This window comes from Hyaena hyaena, unplaced genomic scaffold (assembly GCF_003009895.1).
Source record: "Hyaena hyaena isolate Hyena2069 unplaced genomic scaffold, ASM300989v1 scaffold_281, whole genome shotgun sequence".
Classification (NCBI taxonomy): Eukaryota; Metazoa; Chordata; class Mammalia; order Carnivora; family Hyaenidae; genus Hyaena; species Hyaena hyaena.
Window position 1 is genome coordinate 372,034 of NW_024080914.1, and position 10,156 is coordinate 382,189.

The 10,156-nt window shown below is 44.5% G+C and overlaps 1 pseudogene; it reads right to left on the reverse strand.

Moving 5' to 3' along the window:
- Positions 1 to 683: 683 nt before the first annotated feature.
- On the reverse strand, positions 684 to 9,901 carry LOC120241338 (annotated as a pseudogene).
- Positions 9,902 to 10,156: the final 255 nt, after the last annotated feature.

Sequence of the window (10,156 nt, forward strand, 5' to 3'; positions counted from 1 at the left end):
GTCTAAAGGAGACTGATTATGGGCACCTGGGTGGCTCAGTGAGTTGAGTGTCCTTCAGCTCAGGTCATGATCTTGCAGTTTGTGAGTTTGAGCCCCGCATAGAGCTCTGTGCTGACAGCTCAGAGCCTGGAGCCTGTTTCAGATTCTGTGTCTCCCTCTCTCTCTGCCCCTCCCCTGCTCGTGCTCTGTCTCTCTCTCTCAAAAATAAACATTTAAAAAATTTAGAAAACAACAACAAAGGAGTCTGGTTATAATTCAGAATGTGCCTTCCAGACCTCTTGGGAGGGTGTCGTGAACTGGAAAGACTACCAGCTTTGAAGTCGCAGACCTAGCTTGATTCCAGCCTTTGATGTTGGCAGAGTTTTCTCTGTCAGTCTCTGTCACCTAAAAAATAGTGATAACCCTCACTGTATCAAGTTTTTAGAAGCAAATGAGGCAAGATTTGGGAAGCACTTTATGTCACCTACACAAGAGCTGTCCACGGTCTCTTTCAAACTGGATTATTTTAGGCTATGGATTGGCAAATTTACAGTAAATGACCAGAGGATAATTTTTTTTATTACTATCACAAAAGTTTATTCAACAAAAAAATTCAGTAGGAAGATGTACATGACCTAATTTTTATAATGACTAAAACGTGCTGTGAAGAGATGTGGTGGCATTGATTTCTCTGGTTTTCTTGTTCATACTCTCTCAAAGGCTTCTGCCATGATGATACTCTTTCCTCCTGTCACCACCATTCCAATGTTGGTCTGTCACTTACCACCTCCCCACACCTGTCCGGCACAAGATTCATAAAGGGGTCAAATCCCACTATTCCTTGGACATACCTGCTACCATTTAATCTCAATAACTGTTTGACCATGAATTTTCCTTTTGTTTTTTAAAATATTTATTTACTTTTGAGAGAGACAGAGAGCAAGCAGGGGATGGGAGGAGAGAAGGAGACAGACTCTGAAGCAGACTCCAGGCTCTGAGTTGTCAGCACAGAGCCCAACGTGGGGCTTGAACCCACGAACTACAAGATCACCACCTGAGCCAAAGTCGGACGCTTAACCGACTGAGCCACCCAGGCGCCCCAACTGTGAATTTTTCCAACTCGGGTTGGGGGAGGTGTCTACCTACTGGCATGCTCAAAGATGCCTTCAAAGAAATTGTTTTATACTTTTAGACATACAGTCTCTAGACAACTTTACAGGTATAGTAAAAAAAAAAAAAAAAAAAAAAAGCACCTGTAGACCATGAATGAACATAGCTGTGTTCCACTAAAACTTCATTTATGGACATTGAAATGTGAATTTCATAATTTCCACATGTCATGAAATAAGGAACTTTTGATTCCTGCCCGCCCCCTCCCCACCCCCATCATTTAGAAATGTAAAAAACCAGTCTTAGATCCCAGGCTGCACAAAACAGATGATGGGATACCAGTTGCTGTTTTTACTCATCGCTGGAGTTAAAAGAGAGCAGTCAAACCCATTTTTTTTCTAAATTATTTTAATTCCACTATAGTTAACACAGTGTTACATTACTGTCAGGCGTACAATATAGTGATTCAACACTTCTAGCCATTGCTCAGTGCTCATCTGGAGAAGGGTAAACCCTGAACGCAGACTTTAAGATTCCTTTGGTCTAGATCTCAACATCTTCGGGAAGAAAGGAACTCAGAAGACAGAGTGGGTGGTGGCAGGTAGGCAAGAATAAAGGTGACATCATCAGAGACTGCGGGAGAGAAAGGAACGAATGGAAAGCCTAGGGGCCCGTGAGCAGTGATGCAGGATGAAAACATAACCCGCGGAGAGCCCCACACCCACTGAGTCATTTTAGAATAACACATATCCAGTTTCTGTTTCTAGTTGATTCTCAGTAGGTCATTAAACTACCTAGAAATCATGCAATAGTTTTCTGTGACAAATCTATTATTTATAGCTCTTTAGCTGATGTCACCAACTTCCTTAAGGGCTGGGAGCTTGTGTTCTTGTGTCTGTTCTAGGTACCCGGTGTCTGGCACGTTGTGCCCATCAATAAATGGTGAGGAATAAGGATCAGTTTCCAGAATTTGAATGAGATCAATGCGGATGACCGAGGAGCTGCTGCCTCTAGTCGGCTGTCAGGCAAGCCAAATGAAGAGTGGAGGAAGGATGGGGATGACAGAGGATCCCACACCCTGAATTTTTTTTTAATTGTTTAATGTTTTTATTTATTTCTGAGAGAGAGACAGTGTGAGCAGGGGAGGGGCAGAGAGAGAGGGAGACACAGAATCTGAAACAGGCTCCAGGCTCTGAGCTGTCAGCACAGAGCCTGACGCGGGGCTCGAACCCATCAACTGTGAGATCATGACCTGAGCCGAGTCGGACGCCCAACTGACTGAGCCACCCAGGTGCCCCCACACCCTGAATTTTTTAAATGTTGGCACCACAAACATTTTGTTTGGTCTCTATGTGGGCAGTGGAGTCAGCGGAGGTGGGCGCAGGGCCAAAGAAGAGAACGGAAGTAGACTCATTTACTTATCTCTGGTGTGCTGAGTGCGTTTCAGGGGCTGGGCTCCTGGCTTCAGCCCTAGTACTACCTCTGAGCCCGGCCCATGGTTTATAAGGTGCTGAGGTGGCCAGTCAGGACCACACTGAAACTCCCCCCCCCACCACCCCCGGGGAAGGCAACCTCCACACAAAAGGCCAAGTGCTGGGAATTGGGAATTAGATCTCTCTGCCTGCCCTGGGAAGGAGGCTGGCAGGGGCCATGATGTCAAGGGGACAGATGCGAGCAGGGACCACTCCTAAGGCTCCCAGGCCTTCCTCACCCTTTTCCACCAATGTTTTCGCAACATTCCTAACAGGCTTGTGAGCACTGAGAACACCTGCAGTCAATGTCTATGCTGTAGAGGAAGAAAAAAGAAGTCTTTTTTCATCTACCCTTGTAGGGTCTCAGGTCGGGGACTGTGAAGCAGAGTCACAAAAGACAGACTAACAAGCGTACTAACACCTGCATCGTGCATTCACCTGGGAGAACTCCGCAAGATGAGTAACGCCTAGTGGTTAGGACTCAGGCTTCTAGGGGTTTGAGCTCCATGTTGGTGAAAAGATTACCCAAAAAATCCAAAACAAACAAACAACAACAAAACAAGAACTTGGGCTTCTGTAGCATCTTCACAAAAGAATAACACATCTTTAGGGAAGTGAAAAGACAAAGGGAAAAGGAAAAAGACTTGCATTCCTAGGATGGCAAATTATGGGAAAATAAATACAGGCGGAAAATGAATGGAAGATAAGGGCTACATTTTTGTTATTTTTTTTTAATATATTTTTTCTTCTTCCCTATGTAATCACTTCATTTATTTATTTTTAAAGTAAGCTCGGGGCGCCTAGGTGGCGGTTAACCTAGTCGGTTAAGTGTCTGACTTCGGCTCAGGTCATGATCTCATGTTTCGTGGGTTTGAGCCCCGCGTCGGGCTCTGTGCTGACTGCCAGCTCAGAGCCTGGAGCCTGTTTCAGATTCTGTGTCTCCCTCTCTCTCTGACCCTCCCCTACTCACACTGTCTCTCTCTCTCTCTCTCAGAAATAAATAAAACATTAAAAAAAGTTTTTAAATAATAAAAGTAAGCTCTACACCCAATGTGGGGCTTGAACTCATGAGCCCAAGATCAAGAATTGCATGCTCTACCTACTAAGCCAGCCAGGCACCCCAATAAGGGCTACTTAGTAAGGATTGTTACATAGAATCTACTTAGTAAGGACTGTTACATAGAATCTACTTAGTAAGGGTTGTTACATAGAATCTTCTGGTGTCATCTCTGGACTAAGGGTCTAGAGTTGTTGCCAGTGGTTAACTTCTCTCCTTCCTGGTAGAGAAGCCAGGGTGGGGGGTGGGGGAACCTTTACAAACTGATGTCCTGCTTTTAGGCCAATAGGGGGAAGGACAGAGTGCTTTTCTTGTATCTACTTCTTAATTGCCTTCAGCTCAAAATGATCAATATGCCAAAGTGGCATCTTTTAGGGTGGCATATTCTGCTGTGCTTCAATGTCTATTTTTGGAGGAGATTACTCCACGAAACATAGGTTGAAATCCTTAAGGATGGTCAGGTTGAGAAGGGGCATTAGTGTTAGTGTCGGGTGAAACCATGGTAGATTGGAGTGTGTGTCTGGCTCAGTGGGTGGAGCATGTGACTCTTTTTCTTTTTTATGTTTATTTATTTTTGAGAGAGAGAGTGCACACGTGAGCAGGGGAGGGGCAGAGAGAGAGAGAGAGGGAGACTCAAAATCTGAAGCAGGCTCCAGGATCTGAGCTGTCAGCACAGAGCCCAACACGGGGCTTGAACTCAGGAAACAAAACTTGAGATCATGACCTGAGCCAAAGCTGGATGCTTAACCAACTGAGCCACCCAGATGCCCCTCCAGGTTACTCTTGTTGGATGAGCCAGTTTACTCTAAGGAGGCTTAGTTGAGATGCAACTTCATCCTCCTGGACAGAATTTCTCCGAGTAGTAAGGTCACGTAACATAGACAGTAAATGGTGTGAGTGTCGATTGTGTTAGTGCTCACTTAACTCAGAAGTTTAGAGTGTGCCACATGCTGCATCCCCAAGGAGAAGATGTAGGAGGTAGGCTTTATTAGTGAAGAGAGGGCAGGAAATTTAGTAGGTAAGGAAAACTCAGTGGAAAGGCACCAATTCCTGCAACTAGATGCCACCATCAGGTGGAGCTAGAACCTCCCAGCAAGGCCCTTCTAAACCTTCCAAGGCAGAGTTTGCTGGAGACAGAGTTAAGCATGAGGGATTAAAGATAGTTAATTTCATTCATCAGATTGGCAAAAGTTAAAATGTGTAGGGAGGAAAAATAATTTTCCTTTACCCTTGTAGATTCCAGGTGGAGACCCCCCCCCACCATCCCGTAATAGAAGAGAGATTAACAGGAGAAAAACAAGTTTAATAACATGTACCTCCTGCATGCATAAGATACCCAGGAAAACTGAGTAACTCCCCCAAACGGTCCAAGCCATCATCTTAAATACTATCTCTAACTAAAGACAAAGATATTGGGGGCAGGGGAGAGCCAGTTAAGGGTAATGCATAGTAAACAAAGGGATGGAGGTTATGCGGATTTAAGTCTTGACCTTCCCTGTCAATTTCTAGATTAGGTTCCCCTCCTCTTCCTGATTCAGAGAGGAAGATACCCTTACAAATGGAGATTTCCCTTATAAATGCAAATATCTCTTACAAAGGGTCACTTCCATCTGGTTTTCAGAGCTTCTCTTGGATCCACTTCTTTTTTTTTTTTTTTTTTTTATTAGCTTAAGATAGTCCTTTTTTTAAAGAGGCATACTTTGGGGTAACATATTCTGCTTCCCTTCANGAAGATACCCTTACAAATGGAGATTTCCCTTATAAATGCAAATATCTCTTACAAAGGGTCACTTCCATCTGGTTTTCAGAGCTTCTCTTGGATCCTTTTTTTTTTTTTTTTTTTTTTTTTTTCAAAATAATCAGCTCAAGATAGTCCTTATGCCAAAGAGGCATACTTTGGGGTAACATATTCTGCTTCCCTTCACTTGATAATATACTCAATTGGGAAGGCTTGGGGGAACGAGTAACGCGGATATTGTTGGTGGGCACACAGAAAGGTATAACTCTGAGGAAGGGCAGCTAGGCAATATTTTAACAAAACCACGTAAACATTTAATATGTGACCTGGCAACTCCACATCCAGGGACTGACCCTGAGGCGAGACTCTGACAATACAAGCATCCATGTAACCAAAGCTATTTGGTTGCAGCATTCTTTGTAATTGCAATATATTGGAAGCTACACAAAAAAATTCAAGTATAGGCAACTGAGTCAATAAACTATGGTATATTCACACAATGAAATAGGTTGCAATTGTAAAATAAAAATGAAAATGAAGGTCTTGAAGGGGAGAAAATGTACCACCCCCAAATATGCCTCTGCCATATTGATTATTTAAACTTTTTAAAAAAATTATTAATTTTGAAAGTGTGTGTGAGAGAGAGAGAATGAGGGAGGGGCAGAGAGAAAGGGAGAGAGTGAATCCCAAGCTGGCCCTGTGCTGTCAGTGCAGAGCCCAACGCAGGGCTTGATCCCACAAACTATGAGATCATGATCTGAGCCCAAATCAAGAGTCAGACACTTAACTGATGAGTCACCTAGGTGCCCCTAAACTGTGGTTTTATTTTTATTTTTTTTAAGGAACTGCTGACAGAAAAGCTATGAAAACTTGAGATGTATGTAACCTTTTTGTAAGAGACATTTGCATTTATAAGGGAAATCTCCATTTGTAAGTTTGTCTCCCTCACATTATGGGGAGGAGACAGGAAGGGGGTGGTGGTACCTAATCTCTGGAAACTTCTCAATGGAGAAGGCCATCTTGTAAATCTCACACCTGTTCACTGTGCTTCTCCAGGTCACCTCCTGTAAATGACTCCCCACCTCAACTCCTTTTTTAGTCTTTAACGTGATGGCTTCAGCCATTTCAGGGAGTTACTCCTGGGTGTTGCCTTGTGTTCAGGAGATATACATGTCATTAAATTTCTGTTTGATTTCTTTACTGTTACTCTGTCTTAAGGGCGCCTGGGTGACTCAGTTGGTTGAGCGTCTGATTCTTGATTTCAGCTAAAGTCATGATCTCAGGGTTGTAGGACTGAGCTCTGCATCAGTCTCTGCACTGAGCCTGGGGCCTAAGCTTCTCTCTCCCTCTGCCCCTTTCCCCTGCTCGAAGTCTCTCTCTAAAAAAGAAATCTGTCTTATATCAATTTAATTTCTAGAACAGCCAAATAACCTAGAAAAGTTTCCTTATTGGAAAACATTTTCCTCCCCTAATTGTATTAACCAACTTGAAGTATTTTCCAGGATATATTTTTTAAACGAGAAAAAGCACAAAGCTACATTTTGATAAGAAAAGGAGATAAAATGAGAAAACATACTATATTATTTTTGCAGAAACATACACAAGAAGGAAGACAGAAAATTAATGAGATTGGTTATCTAGGAGATGAGGTCATAAGATCTGGTGTGAGAGATAGGAGATGGAGTGTGACTTCCTGGGAGTACACTGTTTTGTCTAGTTTTGACTTTTGGAACTGTTAAATGACAAACATTCAACCAAGTGAATTTTATTTTATTTTATTTTTTAAAGTTTATTTATTTATTTATTTTGAGAGAGACAGAGAGAGCAAGGAGGGGAGGGACAGAAACAGAGAGGGGAGGAGAGAGCACAGAGTCCGGCATGGGGCTCGAACTCACAAACATGAGATCATGACCTGAGCAGAAACCAAGAGTGGGGCACTAAACTGACTGAGCCCCCCAGGAGCCCTCTGAGTAAATTTTAAAGATCTAATGGGCTTTAGTCATTGATTCAGGAATTGGGAAGCATCCCATTTAGCAAGTAGAGAGTAGCAACAGAGGTTTACAGAAAAGACAAAGTTTTTAAAGGTGGAGAGAGAGCGGAAAAGGAAATTCATAAAGAGTCTATTGTGTTAGCCAAGGTCGCCCTCCTTAGAGAAACAGGAGGGGTCTGGCAGTAAAATTCCTAGGCCTGACCAGGAAATCCCATGTTGTCTGTTTAAAGGTTACATTTCCGGGGGGTTGAAAGTACAATTAGATTAGGTAGTAAGTCTTGTTTTACTGACTTGGAGCCTTCACCTAAGTGAAACCATTTGGAGCCCGTGGTTTTAACAGAACCGTGTTAATGTTTTTCACTTTAAAAAATAAATCAATGAGAAAAAAAGATGAATTACACGAGAGTGTTTGCCAAAGAGGCTCCTGTAACAGTGCAAGCGGGGCTGGGGTTGCCCATGCTTGGGCTTGAAAGAGACAAAGCAAAGCAAAGGTGTCAAGTGAGGACCGCACATTTTGGGAGAAGGTCCTTCTTGGGACTGTTGAACGTGCTGGGTGAGGAGCCGGACCTAAAAACCGCTCGGTGATTGACTAAAGGGAAAGGCTTCTGGAGGCAGAAACCTAGAAAGTAAGGAGTGTCAAACAGCAAAAATAATACAACTTAGTAATGAATTTGATGTCCTTTGGCTAGAACACCATCCATGGGTGGGGGGAGCGCCTCACAGCAGAGCCTGGTCAAGGAGAGTCTTCATCGCCTGGCATTTTTGGGCAGTGCCACCTGACGGCCCCAGAGCCAGCGTGTGGTGGGTGGACAGGGACAGTGATGAGGGAGCGTGGGGCAAGCTGAGGGCAAAGCACAGGCCAACAACACCCCCCACCCCACCCCGCCCCATCCCCCGGTGGAATATGTGTGACGCTCCTCGGACTCTCCTGGTGACCCAAGAGCAAAGAAAGTGCTTGCCATGGTCATGTGGGAAACTCAGGCAAATGAAAAATTAAATTCCCTCCCTGCCTACAGCTCATTGACAAGTCCTTGAGATGGACAGAGTGACCTCCTTCTAGGAGCTCAGCTGCCTCGGGTAAAAGGTCAGGGGTTGAGCAACCTGGCTCCTCCAGGCTGCAGCAAGCCCCTGAGATGTAAATCTTTAGTGAACATTGTGATTAGAAAGGTCAAACATGTTCTTCAAGTGGCTGTTAAGCAACCCCCCACCTCTAACTGCAAAATTCTCACTTCTGTACATGGGCTTCGCCCCTCTCCCTGTATAAACCCTGAGCTATGGCTCCGCAGGGCGCTCTTCCGAGGGCTTTTCGGGGCGTCAGGGCTGGACTGAAATAAACCTGAATAACCAACTCCTTTTGTATTTTGTGGGCTTTGTCCTCAGTGATTCTCCTTTGGAAAGGGAGGTCTAACACTCCACGCTGATATACATCTGAAGGGCCCCCTGACTGAGGTTTTATTACATGGTAATAAATGGTGTTTTTCTAACACAGCTAGCCCCTCAAGGTCCTGGAAACCTGGGCCTTAGAGACTTACTCTGTCCCTGACCCCCTCCCAACCTGAAGGTATATAATCAGTTACCCATCACATTCCCCGTGTAGCCCTTCCTACCTATAGATCCTGTCCCCGTGCTTTAATAAAATCACATTTTTTTTCCCTGCACCAAAGATGTCCTCGAGAATTCTTTCTTGGCCGTCAGCCCCGAACCCCCCCCCCCGCCACTGTCACCCCAAAACTTCATCAACATGATTATTGGCCCCGTTCACAACAAGCGTCAACAACCAGGCAAAAGCAAGCACAGCTTTGGAAGCCTTGGGAAGAATTGCCAGCAGCCTGGATTAAGGGGAACAGGGAGAGAGGCTCAGTGGGAAGCAACATACTCAGGAAATAATGAACAGCGTGTGACTTTTGCTACCCAAATTCCTGCGTTAATTAAGGATAAATTGTGAAGGATTTTGAAACGGTGAATATGAAGCACCCTTCCCAGTGGCATACGAGGATTGGTCTCGACCAGAGGACCCCCTCTGTGGCATTTTCTGGTTCTGTGGGGATTTGAATTCTTCATTGTCTGACTGTTTCGCAACTCTGCGGGGAGAGAATCTAACCGGGAAGAGTGATGATGTTGCAGATGACCCATGTTCATGGAAATGCAAATGATTTTTGTCTGGTACCCATCAACTGGGGGCCTCTGGGAGGCTCGGTCAGTAAGCATCAGACTTTGGCTCAGGTCATGATCTCATGGCTCCTGAGTTCGAGCCCCCACGCAGGGCTCTGTGCTGACAGCTCAGAACCTGGAGCCTGCTTCAGATTCTGCGTCTCCCCCTCTCTCTGCCCTCCCTCTGCTCACACTCTGTCTTTCTCTCTCAAAAATAAACATTTAAAAAAATAGAAAGGAGAAGATTCCATAAATTACATTTTTTGGTTTATAGGAATAATTAATGAGTAATTGTTAATGTGCTCATTTTATATTTCTATGATTTTACTTTAAAACAAATGTTTCAGGGCGCCTGGCTGGCTCAGTCAGTGGAGCATGGAACTTTTGATCTCAGGGTTGTGAGCTTGAGACCCATGTTTGGTGTACAGATTACTAAACAAACAAACAAAAACAAAATGAAAATCTTTCATGGAGCGCCTGGGTGGCTCAGTCGGTTAAACATCCGACTTCCACTCAGGGCATGGTCTCACGGTTGGTGGGTTCGAGCCCCGCGTCAGGCTCTGTGCTGACAGCCAGCTCAGAGCCTGGATGGAGCCTGTCTTAGGATTCTGTGTCTCCCTCTCTCTCTGACCTTCCCCTACTCACGCTGTCTCTATCTC